Here is a 27,131-nt window from a genome sequence, read left to right on the forward strand (position 1 = left end):
TAGAAGATTTAAGGAATAACATATCTTGGTTCTAGAAAAATTTCTCATAGGTGGTTTTCTTTTTTGTTTTTGTTTTTGTTTTGCTTTGTTTTCTTTTCTTCCAGAAGAGATTAGGAGGGAGAGTCTCATGGTCAAGAGTTCTGCCTACTTAGAAGTGTACCCTTGCTGGCCTTTGGTATCTGGCCCCAGTGGAACTGCATAAGGGGAGGAAGGGATCATTCTAGTGCTCCAAAGCCCTGCCCCAACCCTCCTGAGATTCAGCCTTCAGCTTGACAGGGAGTCAAAAGTACAGAGACTCAGAATGCTCCAAGTCACAAGTATTCCTACGCAGAGATGCGGGGATGACATTTTGTGCCTTCAGCCTGCCTAGGTCAGACAGAGACAGGAGATTTCCCTCTGAGAGCTGGAACAGCCTCTTCACTCTGTTGTTTTATTTATCTCTCACTTAATTAATGGTGTTAATGGGTGCCAAAGTACCGGATTGTAGGCCTCAGAAGGGGGTGTTTCAGGAGCTGTGGCACTATCAGGCCATCAGTTTTTTGTTTTTTTTTTTTTAATGTTTATTTATTTTTGAGAGACAGAGATAGAGTGAGAACGGGGGGAGGGGCAGAGAGAGAGGGAGACACAGAATTTGAAGCAGGCTCCAGGCTCCGAGCTGTCAGCACAGAGCCCGACAGGGGGCTTGAACCCACGAACTCTGAGATCATGACCTGAGCCATAGTCGGATGCTTAACCGACTGAGGTACCCAGGTGCCCCAGGCTGTCAGTTCTGCAGTGGACAAGATTTGCATCTTCCTTTTGTCTTTGAGAGGCTGCTTGCTTCTTTGCGTTGGTGAGCAGCTGTCTTCATAGGAGAGGCAGGGGAAAGGCTGGCTTTTGGTCAATCTAAGGAGAGAATTTGCCTTTGAAGACTCATGCAGAAGATCTAAATAGAAGATATTTCAAGAAGACTTTTTCTGTTACTGGACCAGCTTACGGTTGGAAGACCCTCAGGCTCTTCTAGGGGGGTATGTGTATTTAGGTACGCCACCAAAAGTGATGAAACCAAGCACTGCATCTTTTATGAGAGCTCAGAAGTACTGCTCTGTGCCACAAGGGGACAGTTCCTTTTATGTTTATCATCTTGGTGACTCACTCTTATCCTGCCCAGAGAGGAGCTTTAGGTCCATCTTTACCATAAATGATGATGTGAAAGGTTGGCTGTGGCAGGATTTGTGGTGCGTGCCAAGGCCCCCGGCCTCTTACTTCTCTGTACTCTTTTCTTAGCAGCTGAAGAACTTAGTTTCATTTATTCATCCAGCAACCACTTAGGATACTACCGTGTTAGGTGCTGAGTGTGCCAAAGTAAATATGTTGAAGTCACTACCCTCAAGGAGTTTATAGCATGAATGAATCTTTCTTGGCTGAGTGGGTAATCTACTATTAGAGAATAATCCTAATGTTAAATTCTGTTACCTCTGGTATCTAATAACGGTGCAATCTGCTCCAGTACAAAACCTGTTTCTATAATGAACTTAGCTCATATGAATTGGATATAGGTGCATAATGTCAGTTCATATGCTTTTCACCCTATGTAAGAGGAGCCCAAATAACAAGAGTAAAATAATAACCTTCATCAGGAAAGGAAAATGCCCTCGGCTCAACTTTTGCACCCCAGGAGCTCTTTCTATGCTGTTTTAAGAAAATTAAAAATGAGTGCCTGTAACCAGCTCTCCATTCCTGGAGACTTGCACCCTAGCCTTGAGGACCCTCACTGGCAGCAGGTGTACTTCCTCCTGTCTCGTTCCCTTTTCACTGGGAAATCAGCATTTCCATCCTCTCACTTGCGTGCTTGTAATATTTCTTGCAGGAACCTCTTGTTGCCATGAGCTGTTGGTTTGCTTCTGAGAGGTACTAATTGTGCGTGTTTGTGTGTGAGTGTAAGCATGCCCTCTGGTTACCATGCATGTCAGATGAACTTGAGTGGTTTGTCCATGCTATATTTCTCGTATGCCCTGGTGCTGACATCCAGAGAGCCAAAGACAGTTAAACCTCTATGATGACGCCAGAAAGTGGGAGTCCCGAGCCTCCCATGCCCTTTCATCTATGAGCCCCTGAGAAATAGAGTGACAGCAGTTGCCAGTCTCAGTAGTCAGTCCTGTTCCCAGGCTCTGAGATATGGCCCCTCAGATTGCAGCTCTGGCTTCAGCTGGAGAGAGAGGGACTAGCGGAGCTTGTCCATATCTCAGTGGTTCAGATTCTGCAGGGAAGTTCATGCCTGTTTACTGTCTCCTGAAGTGGGCATGGGATGAGGGCTCCTTAATTAAATATCATACAGAAGGGGGACCAAAGGGCTATTTGGAATCCCTTTCTTTTGGCCTGGCAGCAAGGAGTTAAGTAGCCTAGTTTACTTTCAGAGACACAGACCATCAGTGGTCTTCACTTTGGGCAGTGCCCAGACATCAGCCTGGTCACTCACAGCGCTCCAGCTCCAGGCCAGGCAAAGCCAGCAGGAAGGGCCCCTCTGGTGTACCCGTCCAGAAGAGCTTGCTTTGAAAATGTTCCCAAGGTGAGGGTATAATCTGATTCTGAGAGCCTTACCTTGTTTGGGGTAGAAAGGTTACAGAAACAGCCTGCATCAGTGTCTCCTGGCTCCCCCATTACCCCATCTTCTCAGTCTTCATGCTGCACAGCAGCAGACCACTTAAAATTCACAGAGGTTGCTTCAAGAAGCAAATCTATTTATTAAACTTCTACATTTGAATGTCAAGAGTTAAAAAGATGGTTGGGTTTGTTTGCACCACACACATACAAAGTGCTATCATGGGAATCCATGGGAGGCTGTATTGTCCTCAATTTGCTTTAGCAGTTGTAAGTGAAGGATACCTGATCAATTATTGTTGCTGTGCACCCCAGAGGGCTGTCTGTGGGAATGAGAGCTGGCTGTGTGTACCTGTGACCATGCATCCACCTCCCCAGTGGGTGGGAAGGTGCGTTCCTTTCTGGGAATTCAGCCAAAGTTCCGATCCGTTCTTTCTCTTGGCTCCTGTTTTTACAGTTATATCACTGTTAGACTGAGGGAAGGAGATAGAAGAACCAATAGAATGGAGGATATGGGCAAATAAATATGTTTTAAATTAGAAGAACCAACAAATCCATTGTAGTGGCAAGCACTTTGCTGAAGGAGAATTACAAAATGTTTTATCTCCCTTTTCTAAAGAAAAGATACTAATATCCAACCACGTGGATCAAAACTTCTCAATATTTCATAGATCCTTCTAGGTCAACTTCTCTCCATCCTTACCCAGTCCAAGCCTCTGACATCTGCTCGTGCTGCAGCAGCAACAAACCTTACTGATAACCCCTGCTCCCCCATTGCCACATCCCTCTGCTCATTATGCTGTACCATGGCAGACATTTAAAAATCACAGATCTAGTCATGACACTTCCTCTCAAATGCCCTCCCAGGGCTCAGCATTGCCCATTACACCTCCTTGCCCTCACATCCCATGATTTCCTGGACCTTGTGTGGCTCCCATCTGTACCATCACCTTGTTTTTCCTTACGTCCTGTTTTAGTCAGGGTTCTTCAGAGACAAGAGACCAATGCTATGTGTATATATGCAGAAAGAAATTTATTATAAGGAATAGGCTCACAATTTGGCAAGTCCAAAATCTACAGGGTGGGCCAGCAGGCTGGAGACACAGGAGAGCTGATGTTTTAGTTCTAGTCTGAAGGCAGACTGCTGGAGAACCAGAAAGAGTTGATATTGCAGATGAAGTCCAAAGGCAGTCTGCTAGAGAATTCTCTCTTGCTTGGGGGAGACTGGGGTTTTGTTTTTGTTGTTGTTGTTGTTGTTCTAGTCAAGCCTTTAGCTGATTAGATGAGGCCCACCTACATCATGGAGGGCAATCTGCTTTACTCAAAGTCTACAGAGTAAGGGGTGCCTCGGTGGCTCAGTTGGTTGAGCCTCTGACTCTTGATTTCAGCTCAGGTCATGATATCATGGTCATGAGATCAAGCCTGGAGTTGTACTCTGTGCTGGGTGTGGAGCCTGCTTGAGACTCTCTCTCGCCTTCTCCCTCTATCCCTCCCCCACTCACACTCTCTTTCTCTCTCTCTCTCTCTCAAAATAAAAAATAAATGAAAGTCTATGAATTAGAACATTAATCTTATCCAAAAAAAAACCTCACAGAAATGTGGAATAATGTTTGACTATGTTGATAAATACCTGTGCACCCCATGGCCCAGCCAAGTAGACACATGAATTAACTATCTCCCTCCCTGTTTGCTTTTTGTCATCTATCCACACTGGACTGCTTCTAGCTTTTCTGATGTGCTACACTAATTCTGGACTTTGGGCCTTTGTACATGCTGCTTATTCCACCCAGAGTGCTTTTTCATCTGGCCCATTCTTATTTACCCATCATGTGTCAGCTGAAATTCCACTTCCTTAAAGGGAATTTCGCAGATCCTCCCAGGCTACATTCATTCCCTCAGATACATATTGCTAGAGCACACTGAACTCCCCTTTAATATCACACTGAGAGTCACTTGTTTAGTGCCGGACTTTAAGCTCCATGAGGGCAGGAGACATATCTGTTTTGCTGCCACATGCCTGGCATTTACTAGCTGTTCACAGATCATCCAGTGAATGAGTGGATGAATGGATGTATTGCAAGTTTACACCTCATTAAAAGCTTACAAGGTATAAGGCTCTTACATATAGATACAACCCTGTGAGGTAAACATTATTATCTTCACTTTTCCACATAGAGGCCCACAGAGGTTAGGGACTATTTGTATAGAATCTGGGCTTCAAACAAAATAATAATAAATGCAACTGCTCGTGTTTACAGCACTCAGTAAGCTAGGTACTATTCTATACGTTTGACAACTCATAGCAACCTAATGAGATAAGTGGCGTTCTCTGCCCCCTGGATTTCAGTCTGGAGGGTACGCTTCAATACATCTCAGGAACCTGGAATCTGGAATTCATGGGGAAGCTGGTCCTTCTTCACCCTGTGGTCTTCCTGGGCCATCTTCAGTTCTCTTTTTCTCTGCCTGAGTAAATAGGGGAAAGTTAGCAAGTCTGCTGGCCAAGCAGATGTCTAGTTGAGGAACAGAATGCTGCTCCTCCCTTTTTGAAGTTACCTTAGTCTGTATAGGAACCCCCTTGCCTCCAGCCACCATGAATAAGCATGGGTGGAGAAATGCTTCTCTTCATAGTCACTGTAATTTCAAAAAGTAACCCTTTCTCCCTGTCTTCCATTTAGATCAACCTATTGGGGTGTGTGTGAGGTAAGCCGTATTCTCTGAGCTGACATCTTAGTGACCTGTAGAAGGGGGAGGGGGAGAGGGAAGGGGAGGGGTGTCAGTACCTAGTGCCAATAAATAAGATTTGGTGTTCTGAAATCCGGTATATACTTACATGTTTTAAGGCTCTGTGTCTTCTCTGGAAGACTTGAAAATACATCTGCACTCCCAGAATTCGGGGATATTATAGCTATCTCATTGTGTTAAATTACAAACCCATACCCTAGAACTAATTCCCCAGATGATGGGGCGGGTCTTTTTTTCTTCTATACCAAGTCACAATATTAATAATGCAGTCAAATGTGGCTCTTCTGTAAAAGAGTTTAATTTTCAAAGACAATTAGACAATTTTATGGCTGACTTGAAGCATTTGTCTGTAACCACTGAGTTCATATCATGTTGCCTCCCTAACGGATTCTTGCTGACAGTCAAAGGAGAGATACATTGTGGGAAGTACAAAGCTTTTCAATTAATTGATGATTCTGTTAGGTGTAAAGCCTGTAATTACTCTGTGGTTGTTGCCTTTGCCAAAAACAAATTGAAAACCTGTTTTATGGGAAAGTTCTTTTCTGAACTTGAAAAGTATAGGTTAAAAAAAAAAAGTAGAAAAGAAAAAGACCATGTTCCATCCTCCAGAATGAGGAGTAGGGAGGAATAAAGGCTTCTGGCCTATACTTTCTCCTAACCAGTGAGTTAATAAAGTACTTTTTGGTGAATAGGGCGATTATTTAGAACAATCTTTAGATCCTATTTTTACATTCTTTTTTTTTGAAGAGGTGGGGAGAGAGAGAACGAGCAGGGGAGGGGCAGAGGGAGAGAGAGAGAGAGAGAGAGAAAGAATCTTAAGCAGGCTCCATGCACAGAGCAGAGCCCAAGGCAGGGCTCGGTCTCACAACAGTGATATCATGACCTGAGCCAAAATCAAGAGTTGGATGCTTAACCAACTGAGCCACCCAGGTGCCCCTATTTTTACATTCTTGACTAGGCATTTCATATCCAACTGATTCATTCATTCATTCAACAAATATTTCTAAGTGCTGCTGTGCCCAGGGAATGTTGCAGACTTTGAGATAAAGTAGTAAGCATGGAAAAGGCTGCTGCTGTCTTGGAGCTCCTATGGGATGCTGGTCACTGGAGGCAAACAATATCCAAGTAAATAAATGAATGAACAATGGTGTTGACTTCATGCAAAAAAATAGAAATTGACAATGTGATAAAGTATGTGGATTTAGGGGAGGGAGGCCATTCAGACCCACAAAAACGTTACAGACTTAGGGAGCTCATGCTCCATTCCTGCCCCCCTCCCACCTGTCTCTGCAAGGTGGTGCTGCTCATGTGACAAATGGAAATGGAAGCCTTTGCAAGAATCTGGCAAACCATTAATAGGATTCTCTTTGGACTCCCGGCTCAGTTCTAAGTAGAACACATAGCTTCTTTAGGGAAAAGAGGAGAAGGCATTTAAAGTCTTAAACAAGAGTAAGGTTCCCCAATCGCTGCCTTAATCAAGTTCATTAAAACCAAATGTATATTTAAAACTTGCTTATGATTAACTTTATTTTAATGTCAGTAATAATATTTTAATTCCTCCATGATGTCTAAAGGTATCTTCATTTAGGAGATGGGGAGAAATGTGCCCCCTAATGTAAATCTTTGGCTTTCATGAAGTGTTTATAAGTAGTAGACCCAAAATGCTTAAAGTATAATTTCTAAGAATTAGCCACTCTGGGGAAAAAAAATACTTGGTTTGAAAAACTACTACCATAGACTCTGCATGTTCCACTCAGCCTCTCAGTATTTTGAGAGCTGAGACAATAAGACTAAGCCAAACAAGAGTTTAACACACACACACACACACACACACACACACACACACACACGCACTGTGTGGGGAAAGAGCAATGCAAAGATCGTAGTTTGTGCTTTTGGTCTCACTGATGAATATGGCACATGATACACATAGGGTTGTTTGGGTGAACTCCTGCCCAGTTCTAGGCCATAAAGTACACTTCTCTGTTCAACAGGATATTCTGCAGAGAACTGACAGCAGTGACCACTGATTTAGGGTTTTGCTTCAAAGACTGTGTGGGGAGCAAATTTAAGTCAAAAATGCATTTATTCTGAAAGAATACCATAGAACTTGGCCTGTACTTGGCCTAACATGGAAAGTTGATGCCTTCTTGAAACTAGGGGGGTAGCATCACACAACAGTTCAGAGTATTCGCCCTGATATGTGACAGCCTGGGTTCACATCCTGACCTGATCACTACTGGCTGTGTAATCCTGGTGAAGTGGCCTGACCTCCCTCTTGTTTATTTCCTCATCTATGAAATGTGGGTAATCATAGCCCCAACCTCTTGTGCTTGCCAAGAGGATTAAGTGAAGACCCTACCACGATATATGGTTTAGGGTAAGAAGCTCAATATTAGCTCTCTTGTCATTTCTGCCATCATCATGGTGGGGTCCACCTGGTGCCCATATGGGGCTCCCTTTGCCCTTTTGTTTTCACCTTTTTCTCTGTAAAGCAGCATGAAAGCTAGATCCCCGGAAATGGAGCTACAGCCTGGAGGAAACATGTGCTGCTGTGAACTTAACTCTTAAAGCAGCATTGCTCTCAGTCTCAGAGCGATGGAATGTGCTCTTGGAGGAATGCTGCTGTGACTGTCCTCTCCGTGGGCCTGTGTGCAGAAAAAGACATGTCTGGGAATTTTTTAAGGAATGTAGCTGATCCAGTAGGAGTTGTCTTGAAAGCCTTCTCTGTCAGGCTAACTTGAGTGTGTACATATATATGTTCTATGTAATATATAAATGTACAATACATAGTGTATATAGATTATGTGTAAATTATATTATGTTTATACTTTTTAAAAATACCTATTTTAAAAATATATTAAAGCATCAGAACTGATTAAGCAGGGGGCCTGGGTGGCTCGGTCAGTTGAGTATCTGACTTTGGCTCAGGTCATGATCTCACAGTTAGTGGGTTCAAGCCTCACATCAGGCTGTGTGCTGACAGTGCAGAGCCTGCTTGAGATTCTCTGTCTCCTTCTCTCTTCGCCCCTCTCCTACTCGTGCTCTCTCTCTGTCTCTCAAAAGTAAACATTAAAAAAAATTTTTTTAAAGAACTAATTAAGCAAAATGAAAGCTTTTATATTATGTAGGGAGATCCTTGGGAAGTAAGCCAATAGGCCAGTGTGCGTCTTCTCTGTTCTGCCCCAGGCTGTGCTGCAAACTTGGGCAAGACATTTACCTTTTACCTTCATTGACCCATCTGAAAATGAATATGACGGACACAAAGAAACATTTATTCATTGCAACCTTATTTGTGACAAAAAAAAAAAAAAAAAAAAAGAATTGGAAACAACCTAAATGATTATCAATACAGAATTGCCTAGATAAACTAAAGTATTCCATAGGATACTATAAGAGCAGTTTTTGAAAAAAGCAAGTTGTAAATAATACATATAGTAATTATACTAAAATGCACACACACACACACACACACACACACACACACATAAACACAACTCTATACCATTGTATTTCCACAAGTGTGTGCACCCACAGAAATAATCTGGAAGGGATGACTCCAAACTGAGAATGTGGTTCCCTACAGGAGGGAAATTGAATGGAAAAGAGGCAGTGGTCAAGGGGAATATTGCTTTATATATCATATTTGAATTTTATCCTACAATGAGAATTTATGCATGTATTGTATTGCATGTATTGCAATTAAATTTAAAATAATTTCTAAAATAGTCATGAGGCTATCTTAGTTCGGGCTTCTGTGACAACAAATAAACAATAAACATTTATTTCTTACAGTTCTGGAATCTGGGAGGTCTAAGACAAGGTGCCAGTGATTTGGGTTTTTGGAAAAACTCTCTTCCTGGCTTGTAGACAGCTGCCTTCTTGCTGTGTCCTCATTTGGCAGAGAGAGAGAGAGGGCTCTGGTCTCCTTCTCTTCTCTTATAAGGGTACTAATCCCATCATGGGGGCACCACCCTCATGACCTCGTCCAAACCTAAGTACCTTTGAAAGGCCCTGATTCCTAATACCATCACCTTGGAGATCAGGACTTCATTATGAGAATTTGGAGAGACACACATATTTCATCTGTAGCACCAATCTGTAAGGTCTCTGCAAATCCCCACTGCAGAGCGTAAGTCTGGATATTTGTGAAGATACCACATTCCATTGTCACTCCAGGAACCTCCCTCCCGACCTCCCACACAAGGTTTTAGAGTTTGGACACTGGTAATTTTCAGACGCAATTGCCAGTCTTCAGCCAAAATCCATGTTCAATTCAAATTCTAAGTGTTTAGATGACTAAATAAAATGAACAGCATACTAGTAGTTAGACCTTGGTCTGCAAAGGAGTTTAATCTGCTCTGAGGGCCTGACTTGGCCAACGAAGCTGGATATCTTTGTCAAATGACTTAAATCTGGGTTAGTAAAAAGGGGTGTGACTAAGAAGGCAATGTAAACACCCAGGAGATTCAGACATGAGGGCACATGATCTGTGAGAGCTAGATTTATTTGGCTTCAAATCTAAAGTTGTGCTTTTAAGGGAATAAATGTTGGGTTTAGGCATTGAAGGGGGAAACCAACTTCCTAGGAAGCAAGAGCAAGGAGGGGTGGGGGAGAAGCAGTGAGGGGGGAGGGGTGGGGGAGAGGCAGTGAGGGGGGAGAGGGAGGGAAGAGGGAAAAGGGTGAGGCAGTGAGGTGGGAAGGAAGTGGAGAAGCTGGTGTTATTAGTTGTTAGGTAGAAACGAGTTGAGGTAAAGTACACTCCCTCAGTCCAAGCTCACAGGGGATATTTCTTTCCTTTTTATAACGTTTATTTCTTTTTGAGAGAGACAGAGACAGAATGCGAGTGGGTTAGGGGCAGAGAGAGAGGGAGACACAGAATCTGAAGCTGGCTCCAGGCTCTGAACTGACAGCACAGAACCCGCGGCGGGGCTCGAACTCACGAGCTGTGAGATCATGACCTGAGCTGAAGTCAGACGCTCAACCCACTGAGCCACCCAGGCACCCCTCAGAGGGGATGTTTCTGAAGGTGGCTTGAATTGTAGGCAGTTTGAACCTAAGTATCCTAGAATGATGATTTTCACTAGGGAAGAGGATGTATTTGAAGGGAGAGAGAGAGTGTGTGAGTGAGGGGTGGGAGTAGACTGTAGAGTTTTGAAAAGCATATTCTAGATATCTGTGTTTGTACTACAAAGGAATAAAAAAACTTCAACAAAATCTTCTAGGCTGGTTGTAATCCCCAGAAAACACCATAAGAGACCTGAGTTTTAAAAGATTAAGAATTACCCAAAAACAAGCTTAAAGTGGGGTGCCTGGGTGGCTCAGTTAGTTGCGAGTCTGACTCTTAATTTCAGCTCAGGTCATGGTCCCATGGGTCTCGTGCTGACTGTGGAGCCTGCTTGGGATTCTCTCTCCCTTTCTTTCTGCCTCTCCTCAGTTTGCATGTATTCTCTCTCTCTCTCAGTCTCTCTCAAAATAAATAGATAAACTTTAGGGGTGCCTCAGTGGCTCAGTTGGTTAAGCATCCAACTTTGGCTCAGGTCATGATCTCATGGTTTGTGAGTTCGAGCCTGTATCAGGCTCTCTGCTGTCAGCTTAGAGCCCCTTCTCTCTCTCTGCCCCTCCCCCACTCATTCTTTCTCTCTCTCTCTCTCTCTCTCTCTCTCTCTCTCTCTCTCTCTCTCTCGGAAAAAAAAAAAAAAAAAAGACTTAAACTGAAAAAAACCCAACAGGCTTAAAGCTAAGGACCATGGATGTCTCAGAGCTATGGGTCCTCTGTGAATCTACACTGCACCAACCATTATCCGTGGCCTGGATAATTTGTGCATATATTCTACTATTTTTTTTTTTTTAATGTCTGTAGATCAAGAATAAAATACCAGTAATTCATTGTATCTTTTGTCACTGGGTATTTTCTTGATGACTTAAAAAAAGTTTCATTATAAAACATTTTAAACACATATGAAAGTAGAAAGAAAACCAAATGGACCTGTACAGATCCCCTCTGTTTCAACAGTTTTCAGAGCATGGCCAATCTTATTTCATCTCTACCCGTGTCCCCCAAAACCAGGTTGCTTTGTACCGATCCAGACAGCCTGTTATTTCATCTGTGAATATTTCAGTTTGTATATCTAAAAGCACTCTTCTAAGGTAAATAACTGCAGTGTCTTTATCATACATTCAAAAATCAATCACTCCTTGATATCATAAAATATTCAGTAATTATTTACATTTTCTGATTGTCACATAAAATTTTAAGTTTCTCCTCACTGGAATCCAAAAAAGGCTGTATGTAACAATTGGCTGCGTCTTTTAAGTCTTTCTTAATCTCTACATTTCTTCTTTTTTATTTTCTGCAGTTTTTTGTTGTTACTGTTGAAGAAGTCAGGTCAGAAACAGAACAATGTTTCTCAAAGTGTGGTCTGGTGCTGGTTTGTGACAAGTACAGAGTAAATGTTTAGAAAGTGTTCTAGCAGTTAGACATTGCTGTAACATTCGGTCACATGAGTATTATCAGCAAATGTGGTTTGGACTTAAATTTTGTGTATTGAGGACATTCTAATGCTGCAGCTAGGGTGATAAGAAAACATTCCAGAATAATTATGATGATGGAGAAGCTTGTGTCAGAAAGTAAATAAATGCTGCTTCCTTCATCACGAATGTCTTGGCTATGAAAGCATGTCAGCAGAATTAAGCAGTAGGCTTAGTGATATAAGAAAAATTATGAATTTACATAAAGGCTAATCTATTAAATTTGAGTTTATTGTCTTTATTATGTGCTAAGTGGAAGCTAATCATAAACAATTGTTATTGCATACAGAAGTGTGATGGTTTTTGAGGGAAAAAGTTCTGTCAAGTGTAAGAACTCCTAGTGTTCCTCAAGATAAGAAGCCACATAAAATTTATGTGATATCTTTGGTATTTTAATCACCTTAATACTTTTGTGCAAAGAAGAAAAGCAACATGTTTTTCAATGGCAAATAAGATCAAAAGGGAAATAAAAGCTTGGAAGAGCAGAGTTTCTAAATTTTTTTTTAATGTTTATTTTTGAGTGAGAGAGAGAGAGAGAGAGAGGGGGGGGGGGGCGGGCAGAAAGAGAGGGAAACATAGAGTCTGAAGCAGGCTTCAGGCTCCGAGCTGTCAGCACAGAGACCGACACGGGGCTCGAACTCAAAAACTGAGATCATGACCTGAGCAGAAGTCTAATGCTTACCTGACTGAGCCTCCCAGGCGCCCCAGAAGAGCAGTTTCAATTGATTGTTATGACACATTCCATTAATTACAACCACAATCAATGAAGAATATCCATATGATATTGTACATATATAACAAGTGGTCACTAAACATCATTTGAATTTGACGAAACATTTTTGAATTTAATTGTCCATCAAAAGAAAATGCATGTAGAGGAAAGTCATGAATCTAGAAGTCCATTTATTTCATTGAAAGATAACTTAAATTTAACCTTACAAGATAAATTACTAGAATTGGCTACTATAGATTGAAGATAAATTTTGAAAATGTAACTTCTGTTGTTTCATTTTAGATAAAGGTTAAAAAGTGAATATCTTGAGCTTGCTAAAGTTATATTAAAATCTGTTCTTCCATTCCTGTAAGTCACACCTTTGTGAGACTGTTTTTTCTGCTATGATTTTTATTAAACCTGGAAAAAATTCATATAAATATCCTCAGTAAGTAGTGTTTTATTTATTTTTTTGTTTTGATTAATTTTGAGAGAGAGAGTGAGAGAGCATGAGCAGAGGAAGAACAGAGAAAGAGATACAGAATCTGAAGCAGGCTCTAGGTTCTGAGCTGTCAACACAGAGCCCAATGCAGGGCTCGAACTCACAAACTGTGGGATCATGACCTGAGCCGAAGTCAGATGCTTAACCAACTGAGTCACCCAGGTGCCCCAGTAGTGTTGTCTTTAATCCATTTTAGGTCACACTGGTTAACAGACTTGAAGCAAGCTAATTTTTCACATTAAAATTTTTAAATAGTGATATACAGAGTGTTTATTCAAAGTGTATATGTAAGCATTTATTCCTCATAATATGAGCAATTGCTACATTTTCATAACTTTAGTTATGACTGCAGAATGGCAGAAAGTTGGGAATGTAATAGCAGTTTTCTGTTAATTGCCTATATGCACATTTTCAAAGAATAATTTGTATAGCTTTCCTAATTCTTATTTTATGTCTTTTTAATCTATGAATAAAAATTAGGGGTTGTATTTTATATATTAAAAATTTTTGCTAGTGCAATTTTATTATATTTACAGATATAATTTAAAAAACTGAGACATGTTAGAAATAAAAAGTCAAATTAGAAGAAAGCCATCCCCATGGTGTCCTTTAACATGTCCCTCTGTTCTTTGTATTTCCTGTTAATTGGTAGTTAGATCTCCTGGAAGCTTGGTCAGAGTCAGGCTCTTTTTGGAGGGCGGGAGGAACGTTTGGTGTTATATACTTCCGGCAGGAAGTATACAGTGTCCAGTTGCTGCTGTCTCTCTCTGTGATGTTATTACCTGTTGATTGCTGAGATCCATGAATTCATTAGGCAATATACAGTGGTCATATTCTATCATTCTTCCTTTATTTATCTCTGTGCTTCTGTACTATGAGATACTTCTACAAAGAGAAACTTCATCTCATCAACTATTTGATCATCCGGAGGCATAGGAGGCATGGATAGTATAGGACACAAAATCCTTTTGACACTCTCAAAGTCCTTGTACTTGGTAGAGCTTTTCTAGTGATTTTTTGCATAGAGAAATAGCTCTCACCATTTTTTTTTAAATTTCAGTTCCAATTAGTTAATGTGCAGTGTTCTATTAATATCAGTGTGCAATATAGGGATTCAACACTTCCAGATATCACCCAGTGCTCTTCATGACAAGTGCACTCCTTAATCCCCATTACCTATTTAACCCATCCCCCCACTACCTCCCCTCTGGTAACCATCAGTTTGTTCTCTATAATAGAGTCCAGGGGTACCTGGGTGGTCCAGTCGGTTGACCTTCCGACTCTTGATTTCAGCTTAGGTCATGATCTTAGGGTCATGAGATCAAGTCCCGAGTTGAGCTTCACACTGGGCATGGAGCCTGCTTGAGATTCTCTTGCTTTCCCCCTCTGCCCCTTCCCAATGCGTGTGCGTGTGCATGTGTACACTCTCTCTATCTCTCTAAAATAAAAAAAAAGGAGTCTTTTTTGCTTTGTCTCTCTTTTTCCCTTTGCTTGCTTCTTAAATTCCATGTATGAGTGAAATCATACAGTAATTGTCTTTCTCTGACTGACTTATTTTGCTTAGCATTATACTTGGTAGCTCTATCCATGTCATTGCAAATGGTAAGATTTCATTCTTTTTTGTGGCTGAATAATATTCCATTGTGTGCACACACACACCACCACCACCACCACCACCACCACCACCACCACCACCACCACCGCCACCGCCACCAATACCACTTCTTTATCCATTCTTTAATTCGTGGAAACCTGGGCTGTATTGATAATTTGGCTAATGTAGATAGTGCTGCTATATAAATATCAGGGTGCATGTATCCCTTTGAAGTAGTGTTTTGTATTCTTTGAGTAAATATCCAGGAGCACGATTGCTGAATCATAAGGTACTTGTATTTTTAACTCTTTGAGGAACCTCCATACCGTCTTCCACAGTGGCTGCAGCAGTTAGCATTCCCACCAACAGTGCAAGAGGATTCCCCTTTCTCTGCATTCTTGCCAATACAATTTCAGAAGCTGGTGTCATTTTTTTCTTTCTATTATCTAACAAATTTGTATTTCTGCTCATTAAAAAAAAAAAAAAAGGTAACTTTGTGGGGAGAGTATGGATTTCATTTGCCCAAATAAATATCTTTTAACTTTTGAATCTCAAATTGCCAAATGTGTATTCATTCTTGGGGTTTTTATGGTATTTTATATTCAACTTGCCTGATACTGGGCAAAAGTTAGGTCGCTAAATATCATGGACACGTAAGGAATAACAGACATGATGAAAGGCAAATGTAATGTGAATGTTCCTTCACATAATTTTGTAAAAGAATATATACTACCTTTTACTTTACTTTTTCAGACTGCCAACTATAATCCAGGGACAGTATACTATGTTTTGCTTTACAGATACAAGAAAAATAACATCGATAGGTCTTCCTGTTCTACAGAGAGAGTGTCCTGACTCTTCGACAAGGAATCATTACAGGAATTCTGCCAGTTTCTAGGCGTATCTATACGCTTGGTGTGTGTGTGTATTATATATATGTGTATATATATATATATATATACTTGGTATATCTGTACGCTTGGAGGCTGGGAAAATAACCACAAGATGGTTTTGTGGACCTACTAGACCCACTGTGAAATAGACATGGTGACAACTTTATTCATCACCTGGACTCCATACATTTCTGTTTCAGTTGGAGAACTACCATTTTGGCCCCATGGGATCAGGGTCAGCTTGGACCCATAGCCAACAGGAAAAACCTGGCACCCCACTTTCCTCAGTACCAACAATCTTAGTACGTGGTTCCGTGTCCTTGTATAGAAGGATCAGAGGAATCTTTATCATATGAACTGTGTGGTGGTATTGCAGTGTCCTTCCCCAAGACCACTCCTCAGCCAGTGACCTGTGAACCTATGAATACAGCAACTGATATCAACCTTCTGCTCTCAGCTCACTGTCTTTTTTATACAAATCAAGTAACATCCTAGTCAGTTGTCTACCCATCTTGCCCATGGCCGATTAGCTTTGCCACAGATTCCCTCCTAATGATCAGAGCCCCTTGTTTGCCACTGTGGCCTTGCTGTCAGTTATGGTATTTACATCCACCTAGCCTTTGATGGTTACTTGTCACCACCTGGCCCCTGCTATTTTGAACCCTATCATTTCTCATTAATTCATATGAGCCCAATACTATGGCAGCATCTTCTACAGTCAACTCATCAACAGAGAACAGAACCATTGGACTTCTCCATGATGCCATCCCCCTCATTAGTGCCCTTATCCCTTTAGGGAAGGAAGTGACCTCTTGGCCTTCCTGGGATCATGTTCAGATAGTGAGTTCTTAAGTTCTCTCATAATAAATCCAGTCTAGCACACCCACCTTTTTGCCTTTTGACTCCTCCCTCAATATTCTGCTACAGCTGTTCCAGCATCTCTCTTAGTTTCTGTAGACCACTGTTGGGCCCAGGCTTCCAGGAACCATGCCAGCTTCAGGTGTCTGTGGCTGGTATTAAACCACAACTTACAAGACAGTGCTTTTGTGTCAATAAATTCTCACCAATCAAGCCTGACATTCACCCCACTGACCCTCCTTCGGACCCATGTGTTCCCTCAGTTCCATCAGTATGGAACATTGGAACCTGAAAGTCCTTCACTATGAAGCTAGTTCCTGCAAGCACAGGGACTCTGTTTCTTCACATGGTGCTGAAACCTGACCCTAATTATTGGCTGGGATGGAAGGATTTTGAGGAAGGGGAGCATCACCTTATGAGGCAGTGGCCTCAGGTGAGGTCTTTGGTCTCTAGGCAAGAAGAGGCAGCTCTCCTCTAGCAAGTAAAAGTTGCTTTGGGTGTTCAGAAAGTCCAAGGGAATTGGGGAGTTCAGAATTCTGGGACTTGCCCACAAAATGTCCCCATGGCAAGTCTCAGGGTGGCTCCATCCGTGTAAACTCACCACACACATAGGTTGTGCCAAGAGGTGTCCTGAGGGAAACCCACTCCATGTTGTCAAAAAAACTGCATCCCAAGTGAGGTGCTGTGTAGGTCTATGGTCAGTGGTTTTGGTTGTAGCAGCAGTGGATGGCTAGGCGAAATCAAGAGAATGATGAAGTGGCACACACAAGTGACTGAAACAGGAGGTTTCCGTGAGACTTTATATACAAGACAAGGTCAGAGAAATCCATCATTTAAATCCAGAACTTCCTGTGTGACAGATACATTCACAGGGTTCACAGGAAGTCAGTTTCCTCAAGTGTCTCCAACCCCAAAAGATGGACTAACTCTCGAGGAAAGCAATATTGAACTAGAGTCAAGCATGTTTGCCTAATTCCATAATAGTGATAATAATAGTGGTTACTAAAAGCTGGTATCTGTGTACATTCTGGATTCATTATCTTATTTCTATAACATAATGTGTCGATTATCTTATTTAACACTATGTTACTTAATGTCCCTAACCGTTCCATTAAATACAGAATATGTCCATTTTACAAAAGCAGCAGCTGATACTCAGAGAAGCTAAGTAGCTTCTCCATAATAAAATAACCAGTAAGTAGTGAATCCTAAATTTATCCCACTCCATTGTTAACCACCTGATTTTTAGCAGCTATGTTGACACCCAACAAAGCCATGAAAATTTAAGAGAAGAAATGTATATACTAGTTGAGAAGTTTTTATACATATGTAAATAATTTCTGAGAAAGGAACAGTACAGCCAATCAGTGATGTTCTAAAACATTTTTTTTAAAAATTGCATCAAACCACAATTAGAAAAAAGTAAAAGAAAAAAAGAGGATCTTCTCACTGTGATTGGCATTCACCAAGATGAGCAGTCCCCAGGACCATGAAGAGGATTGCCCCCTGCAGTCGGTGTTTCTTCAGTCCTTGGTAATTAAAGGATTAATTTTGAACTGTCACCCCTGAAATATTACTTTCAAGGAAGTTTCTGATTTATGGAGGACCGTTGGCATTGCTAAAACTGATAACTAGAAAGATCCTGTTACAACTTGTTATTTAGGAGATTGAATTTGATGCGTTCCAGCAACAAATTTAGGCAGGTGTAGGGGGCAGTGGTTGTTCTGGTAAGAGGTGGATCTTGGAGATGGGAAACTAGAATATGACACCTTCCTCCTGCCACCTCCAGGAAGGCAGCATGCTGAGCAGTTTCAGAGATACAGTGATGGAGCCTGCCTCTTCTTTGGCCTGTGGCCCCAGTGTTCATGTGTTTGCCCATACTTGAGGACGACGGGGTAAGGTGGGAAGCCATCAAGCATGGTGCCTTGTTCCCAGGCCCTGGGGATGTTGGGAGGGATGGCATCCTGCTCAGCTGATTCTCAGCCAACAAAGGTTCCTTGGCAGCTTATCCTCAGGAACTCTGGGGACAACTCTTGGCCTCCCTATTTTTCTGCTTGTTGATGTCTTCCTTTATGGCAGGATTTCCCCCTTAGGACTGAGCGGCAAAGCTCACTAGTGAAACTCCTTATATATTGTATAGAAAATTACGTCCTTTAGTGCGTCTGATAGAAATAATTGGTGAGTGTATCCCGGGGATGTCAAAAGGTGCATTTGCTATAAGCCAATTTCTACTATTTCTGTAATGTTAACATCAGCAATAGTTTATTTGGACACTTTCTATGTGGTCACGGTGCCAAACACTGTCATCTTGAGTCTCACAGTAGACATTTGAGATCATTCTTTTATTATCTCCATTTTGTAGAGGAAGAGACTGAGTCTTAGAGGGCTTAAATGGCTTGCTCACAGCATAGTGCGTGTAGCAGCTGTCTGATTTCAATGCCCTGGTCTTCACTTGACATTTAAAAAAATTGAGAAATATCTCGTGTATCATAAACTCACCCTTTATAAGGTATACAGATTCAGTGGTTTTTTACTATATTCACAAAGTTGTGCAGTCATCACCACTACCTATTCCAGAACATTTCCATCACCCCGAAAAGAAACCCCATACGTGGGCGCCTGGGTGGCTCAGGAGGTTGAGCATCCAACTTCAGCTCAGTCACGCTCTTGTCGTTTGGTGGGTTTGAGCCCCGCGTTGGGCTCTGCGCTGACGCTGCGGAGCCCGCTTGGGACGTTCTCTCTCACTCTTTCTCTCGCTCTCCCTCTCTCTCTGCCCCTCCCCCACTCATGTACTCTCTTTCTCAAAATAAATAAATAAACTTAAAAAGAGAAAGGAGGGGCGCCTGGGTGGCGCAGTCGGTTAAGCGTCCGACTTCAGCCAGGTCACGATCTCGCGGTCCGGGAGTTCGAGCCCCGCATCAGGCTCTGGGCTGATGGCTCGGAGCCTGGAGCCTGTTTCCGATTCTGTGTCTCCCTCTCTCTCTGCCCCTCCCCCGATCATGTTCTGTCTCTCTCTGTCCCAAAAATAAATAAACGTGGAAAAAAAAAAAAAAAGAGAAAGGAACCCCATAGTCACTAGTAGCCATTCCCCGTTCTCCTCTCTCCTCACTCCTGCCAGCCACCAGTGTGCTTTCTGTCTGTATGGAATTTGCCTATTCTGGATATTTTATATAAATGCAAGCATACAATATGTGATCTTTTGTGTCTGGCTTCGTTTACTTAGCTTAATGTTTTCAAGGTCCATCCATGTTATGGGATATATCAGTAGTTCATTCTTTTTTATGGTTGAGTAATATTCCATTGTAAGGATATAGTACATTTTGTGTGTTCATTTTATCAGGCTGACAGACATTTGAGTTATTTCCACTTTTAGGTTGTGAATAATGCTGCTGTGAATGCAGGTATGCACGTATACATGTTTGTATGCAGGTTTCTGTGTGATCATGTGTATTCAGTTCACTTGTGTATGTATACAGCTGGGAGGTGGAAGTGCTGATTCACATGGTATGTCTGTGACTTCCCTGGACTTTTACTTGAAAACTCTGGAGTCTTTTTCACGTATGAAAGTAAAACAAGGAAGTTTCCGAGGCAGTCCTTTAGAAGACTATCATAGTATGGAAAAGCCGTCTCCTGGAGGGGGTTTCTCCTCTGGAGCTCTGTTACTGTTTTCATAAAGTTGTCTGGTGGCATGCAGATGTTTGTAAAGCAGTGTGAACCTGAGTCTCTGTGTGTGGGCCAGGGAGCACATGATTTACACACGAGCAATTATGCTTCCATTTTCATTTTCATCTCTCACCATTGGAATATATTCAACTGCTTTTTAAGTCTAATTTAACAAAAACAAGTCATGAACTAAATAAAAGGCTGTCCTTGGTGTCCTCGTCCTTTCATCCATGGGGCATTTGATGTGCGTCCAGTGGGTGGAGGGATTTGTTCCAGTGGTAGAGGGGGCAAGACTGCTGTTGACCTAGAACAGAGGGCTGTGCTGTCCAGGGTCAGCCTCCTCTGCAGGTAATTTTCCAGTTAATGATATTCAGGCAGTGATAGTTCTTTTGCTCTAACATAGTTATAAAAAATAACAAAAGCAAACTAGAGTTAAAGGTTTATTCTCCTTATATGACTTTTTGAAGGCAGAGTACCTCCCAGAATAGTGAGGAATAGACAGAAATCTAGTGCCCAGCACTCCTGCCTCTGGAACTCTCACATGCCTTATATGATTCACATAGACCGAGAGGATATACATGATGGTGAGAAATATGCGTAGAAACATCTGCTGAATTTGAATACATGCATGCATGCCTGTGACCCACCTATTCCACTTCGTAAGTACACATGGCGTATATGTCTTCACCAAAGACACGCATGTGAGAATGTATATAGCCTCATTGTTTTCAATACACAAAACATAAAATTAACCAAAAGCCTATCAGTGGAAGAATGGATAAATGAATTGTGGAATATTCATACAATGGGACACTATATAGCCAAGAGAGTGAATGGAGTAGAACTATTTGCAACCATATGGATGAATTTCACAAATAAAATGGGGACTGAAAGAAGCCAGGCGGAAAAGGACATCCCGTTTGATTCCATTCATATAAGCTCAAAATAGGCAAAACTTGTCAAAAATCAGGAGAGTGGCTACGCTTGGGGGTAAAAGTAGTAATTAGAAGTGCATGGGATGGGTGGTGACTATGTGGCTCAGTCAGTTAAGCATCTGACTCTTGATTTCAGCTCAGATTTCAGCGCAGGTTATGAGCTCACAGTTGTGGATTGTGGGATCGAGCCCCATGCTGAGCGTGGAGCCTGTTTAGGATTTGCTCTCCCTCTTCCTCTTCCCCTCCCCTGCATGCTTGCACACACACTTTCTCTTTCTGTCAAAAAAAAAAAAAGTGCATGAGGGGGGCTTCTGGGTTACTGGTGGTTCATTTAGGTGACTAAGGTTCTAGGTACACAGGTCTGTTCTGTTTCTGAAAGTTCAACACATTGTACACTTCTCTGTATATTATAAATTTAAAAAAAAAGTTTAACCTTATTTATTTATTTTGAGAGAGACAGAAACAGTCTGAGTGGCAGAGGGGCAGAGAGGAGAGAGAGAGAATCCCAAGCAGGCTCTGAGCTGCCAGCACAGAGCCTGACGCAGGGCTCAAACCCACAAAACTGTGAGATCATGACCTGGGCTGAAACCAAGAGTCAGATGCCCAATAAACTGAGCCACCCAGGTGCCCCTTAAATTTATTTTTTAATGTTTATTTATTTTTGAGAGAGAGAGAAGACAGAGCCTGAATGGGGAAGGGCCTGATGTGGTGTTCGAACTCATGAATGGTGAGATCCTGATCTGAGCTGAAGTTGGACACTTAACCGACTCAGCCACCCAGGTGCCCCTGTATATTATAAAGTTTAAAGAGAAAGAATGGATATACACACACACATAATATATACATATACATAATTGTTTTCAATTTTTCTTTACCTCTAGTTTTAATTCTAAAATAAAATATTGCTAAACATGATACCGACTATGAAAATGCAATAAATATGTTCTGTCAGAAGGAATCCCTGCATTAATTTACCAAATACCCACTGAGCAGAGATTGGGCTGGGTGGAACACTTGTAGTTTGGGAATGGGTAGATTGTAGATCGGAAGGGATTGAGCTTGAGTGTGCCCCCCACCTTCTTGGGTGCATTGTCACTCTGGTGGCTCATAGTCTTCTCATGTTCCTCCTGTGTTCCTCCTCCTCCTCCCCGCCTTTCTCCTTTTTTCTCTATTGCCCTCTTTCCACCAGGCTCTTTGTTTGGACATTGGGTTAGATACAAATGACCGCCAAAGAGGCCATCTGCCCAGAACGCGTGGAAGTGTCCCTCACCCAGGGTTTGGGGAGGACCCCCCTGAAGAAGGGCTGGAGGGGGTCTGTGAATTCTTCCCAAGGCCTGAGTCCCAAAGAAGAGTGATTGAAGCCCCAGAATGAAAGCTTCATCTATCACAGCAAATCCAGACACACCCTTCACTGAAGACAAGCACAGCCTCATTCCCTGAGAAAACTATCAGAAGAGGGAGGGCATAGGCTTCACCTAGGATGCTTACACAGAGGTTCTCATGCTTCGTAATTTCTCAGGTTGACTCCGTCTCCTGAAAACTGCTGAAGCTCAACTAATTAAATATATTTTCATTGTGGAAATAGTTTGACTATGATAATAATGAGAAATTCCTGAGAGGCCTAACTATTTTAAGATTGTTTAAAACTCTTGGGGATAAATATCTCTGGGGCTAATTCTGGGCATATATAAGCAATTCAAGGTCAGTGTCATTTCTCTTCCTGCTGCCTTCACTGTAGGAATCTCTTCTCCTTGTAAAGATGTGGCGGAATGTTAACTTTAAATAATGCACCATAGGGGCACCTGGGTAGCTCAGTTGGTTAAGCATCCTACTTCACCTCTGGTCATGATCACACAAGTCTTGGGTTTGAGCCCTGCATTGGGCTCTGTGCTGACAGCTCCAAGCCTGGAGCCTGCTGTGGATTCTGTGTCTCCCTCTCTCTCTCTGCCCCTCTCCTGCTTGTGCTCTCTCATTCTCTCTGTCAAAAATAAATAAATAAATGTTAAAAGTAAATAAATAAATAATACATAATGCACCATAACTGATGCTGATGACAACTGGGTGTGTTTGTCATGCGATGTAATTATTGGCAAAAGAATGTAGGACCAAATCTGCCTATGGTTAATCTATAACTGAAACTGAAAATAGGAACAGTAACTAATTTTAGACAAAGTCTGAGCTGGGAAATGAGCAGGGGTAGGGAGAGGCCGAATGTGAGGAAAACTGACTTCAGGCAGAGCATTCCCCTGAAGCTTGCCCTCCGTCTAATACATAGGTCCTCACTTTCCTGGGGTGTGGAGTCTAACAGGTCAGAGTCCATCTTACCGAGCATGCACGTGTCTGATTGTCAGTGTGTGATGGCCTGAGTATGGGGAGAGACTGCAGAGCCCCCCTGATGACTGGCTCTACTTGAAATCCTAATTCTCCTCCTCTACAGGGACATTTGATCCCAGCAAAGGTCTGTGCTGAAATCGAACACCGCGTCATGCTGTGTATTGAGTAAAAAGTGAAGGGACCAAGCTCTTCCTGGGGCAGCCCCTCGGAACTATAAAGAAGAAATGGAAGAATGATTAAATGTTGGGAAAGATTTGGAAATCTAATTCGAGAATTTAGCCTCTGGTCAACTTTATACATGTGCACAGACACAATTAATATTTCCTGAGTGCTTACTCTGTGCCAGGTGCTATATTAAGTGCTTGTCATCTACTCCCACAGGTAATTCTTTCAGTTGCCTGATGAAGCCAGTAGCTACCATTATTATTCCCATTTTACAGATGAGGACATTAAGGCTCGAGAAAGTTATATAACCTGCCCAGAGTCATGAAGCACACTCTGTGGGTGGAGTGTTTAAATAACCTTCTTCTGCCCTTACTTCTACCCACTCCTACCTCAGCCACTCTTAAAAGGGAATTGAGATGGGAAATCCATGTGTGTATAGTCTTCTGCAAACAGTGGTGTGGAAACAGTTGATGTCGTATCAGCATTTCCATCACACTGGATGTCTCCTTTTATAGGTGGTAGACACTGTTACTATCAAATTACATCTAACCCGGCCATGCTTGCTGAAAGCTGCTGGTTGTGAAAGAGCTATTGAAGAAAGTCATGTGGGTAAGGGGAAATGGGAGGTGAGAAGGAGGAGTGAGATGCATCATAGTATTTATTCTAGTATCGGAGGGATATTATGTTAATACTTTACTGACAGTGCAATTGATTAAAATGGGATCACTCATATGAAAACTGGGTCCAGCAGACTTAATAATTTCTGGGAGGATCACATAGCAGACTGTGTGTGTGGCTGGGGGAGTTTGAATGGTCTCCCACAAGGGTCATGGGCTTGATGGCTGGGAGACCTCCTCCAGCCCTGAGAGAAGGCCTCTGTCCTCTGAGGAACAAAGTAGAAGAAATAATGCTGAAATTAGAGTGGCAACATATTTTGATGTTTACTTCTGAGCAGATACTCATGTTAATCTCAGACTTCCTTTTACCATAATTGAAATTGCGTCTGCAGGGTTGCCTAAGCAACTTTATGGTGTGTGTGTGTGTGTGTGTGTGTGTGTGTGTGTGTGCGCGCACTGTTGTACAGAATTGGGAACTGAAAGTCTGACATTGCTTTCTTTCAGTTCACTGGTGTTTCCTGTAGGTAGACTGCTGAGTACTCAATCTGAGTTGGCTGCCCGTTGGAGTGGTCCCAGTAAGGGTGGCTGTCCACCCTCCATGGCATGACACATTTCTCCTGTTGGCATCATGCCATTGTCAAGTGCTCCCCTACTGTACTATCCTTCCTGAAGAAATGAGTGAAGGACATTCTGTAAGAATATGCAGTCAGCAAACACTTAGCCCCTGGAACCTGATGATCTCTCGGATGGTAGTGAGGGGCCCCTTGGTTACAACAGCCATCACAAGTTTTGAAGCGACATAGTAGAACCCTTGGCTCTTTACCACAAAGTGTGGGTGAGTGACTTTGAACAGGAAGCACAGCTTGTGATTCTAAGTGACCCAGACAGGTAATTGACAAAGAGTTATTGAACATCCATTATGTATAAGGCATTTGTATTAGTTTCCTGTGGCTGCTGTAACAAATCACCATAAACTCAATGGCTTAAAACAATAGGATGTTATTCTTTCATGTTCTGGAGGCCAGAAGTCTGAAATCAAGGTGTCAGTCAGCTGGACCGTACTCCCTCTGGAGGCCCTAGGGGATAATTCTTCCTTTTCTCATCTGTCCTCTGATGGCTCCAGGTAGCATGTGACCTCATCACTCTAATCTCTGCCTCTGGGGTCACATGGCCTCCTCTCCTGTCTTAAAACTCTCTCTGCTTCTCTTATAAGGATTCACGTCATTGCATTTCAGGCCCACCCAGATAATCCAGGATAACTGTCTCTTCTCAGGATCCTTAACATAATATATCTTTTGTCATATAATTTAGTACTCAGGCTCTGGGGATTAGGACAATGACATATCTTTTTGGGTGCCACCATTGAACTCCAGCATTTAATGACTTATTTGGACACCTGGAAAAATAAGAGCATTGACTTGTTCATAGGAGTCTATGATCCAGTTGTATAAGCGTAAATATGTTTATTTGCTCAGCAAAGCATTTATTGTTTATATGCCATGCGCCAGGCTGTGTGCTTGCATTGGGTTTACAGAAAGGAGTGAGACACAGTCCCTGTGTCTGGAGAAGCTGAGTCTGAGAGCAAAGACCTTGTAAACAAGTGTAACCCTAAAGAATTTCAGTTTCATGTGGGCTAGTGTTTGTAGGGACACAGTCAAAGAATCATAATCCAAAGACCAAAAGTAATTAAAAAAAAAATAGTCATCATTTACTTGTTGCTCTTACAAAATTAAAGGAAACCCAGTTCCTAAACTCCCAGTAACGATTTTCACATCCCCTTCCCCACCTCCCCCACTCCCCCAAATCCTCTCACATTCCACAATGTTCAGAAGTCTATTATTGTTTACCACCACCCTGCAGAAACTCTTGTTCCATTCTCTGTCCTGCATGGCACTTCTTTCTTTCTCTCCCAGCTCTTTGTTGTACAGATTAGTTTGGCCTCCTTTGACAAGTCAACCTTCTCCTTTCTCTTCTCTGCTGTCTCTAATTCTGCATCCTGAAGTCCAGGAGCCTTTCTGGCTAGGCTAGGACATTCTCCTTAGAGAAGAGGAAGTGAACAGAAAGGCTTTTTAATCAGAAGGTAGGAAGAGAGGCCAAGAGTACTGACATCACACACTTGCAGTCCGGTTTGGTAAATATTTACAGTGAGGTTTAAACGTTACATTATTTTGTATTGGTCTCATTCAATGTTTGTAACAGCCCAATGGGTAAAAACTGTCATTCTTCCTATTTGGCCACAAGAGTACTCAGAACACCTTGAAAGCACCATCCTGCCATTTTTGCTTACAATGCTTTTTAGATCTTTCCCATATCCCAGGTACCCTGAGGAAAGGAGCTTAGATTTATTAAATACATTGTCCAAAATAAGTGGCCAAGCCGGGATTTGAGCTCAGAGTACTTTGGATTTGGGCCTTGGGAGCCTGGATGATAGAGTAACATTGGAGGAATCTTTTGAGAGAAGGACACCTTGAATCAGGTTTGAAGGATAAGAAAGAGTTTGGAAAAGATCTAAAGAGTATTATAAGCAAAAATGGCAGGATGGTTCTTTTAAGGTGTTCTGAGTACACTTATGGCCAAGCCAGAGTGCAGAGTGGGTGGGTGGGGTGTCAGCAGAGGAGGTGGTTGGAGAGAGAGGTAAGACCGGGTCATGTCTCACTGGACTTTGTTCTGGGGTAACGTGAGTCATGAGGGTTATAAGCAAAGAGGAAGCACTATCACAGTTGTTGTGAAAAGAGCATTCTGACAGCGATCACGTATATTAAGGTCGGGGAGGGAGTAGGCAGGACTTGAGACAAGGAGTGCATGCAAACTTCTGTCCTGTGATTAACAGTCTCCATAACCCCTGAATGGTCTGGTCATAAGATGCTCTTTGTCCAGAGGCACAGAGGATGAGAGGTCCATAAACAAAGGCAAAATAACTGTACCAAAGACCTAGGTGCCGCCACTTAGCAGACTATTGCTTGGCAGATGGGCACAGTGTTAATGACTCCTCCTGCAGTGCAGCT

General features: G+C 42.2%; 1 protein-coding gene across 3 annotated transcripts in view; it reads left to right on the top strand.

The window, feature by feature from the left end:
* ANKRD6 (ankyrin repeat domain 6) overlaps positions 1-27,131 on the top strand; it is a 216,411-nt gene that overhangs the window by 93,840 nt on the left and 95,440 nt on the right. The window lies entirely within an intron of this gene.

This window comes from Herpailurus yagouaroundi, unplaced genomic scaffold (genome assembly GCF_014898765.1).
Source record: "Herpailurus yagouaroundi ecotype Mexico unplaced genomic scaffold, PumYag 139, whole genome shotgun sequence".
Lineage (NCBI taxonomy): Eukaryota > Metazoa > Chordata > Mammalia > Carnivora > Felidae > Herpailurus > Herpailurus yagouaroundi.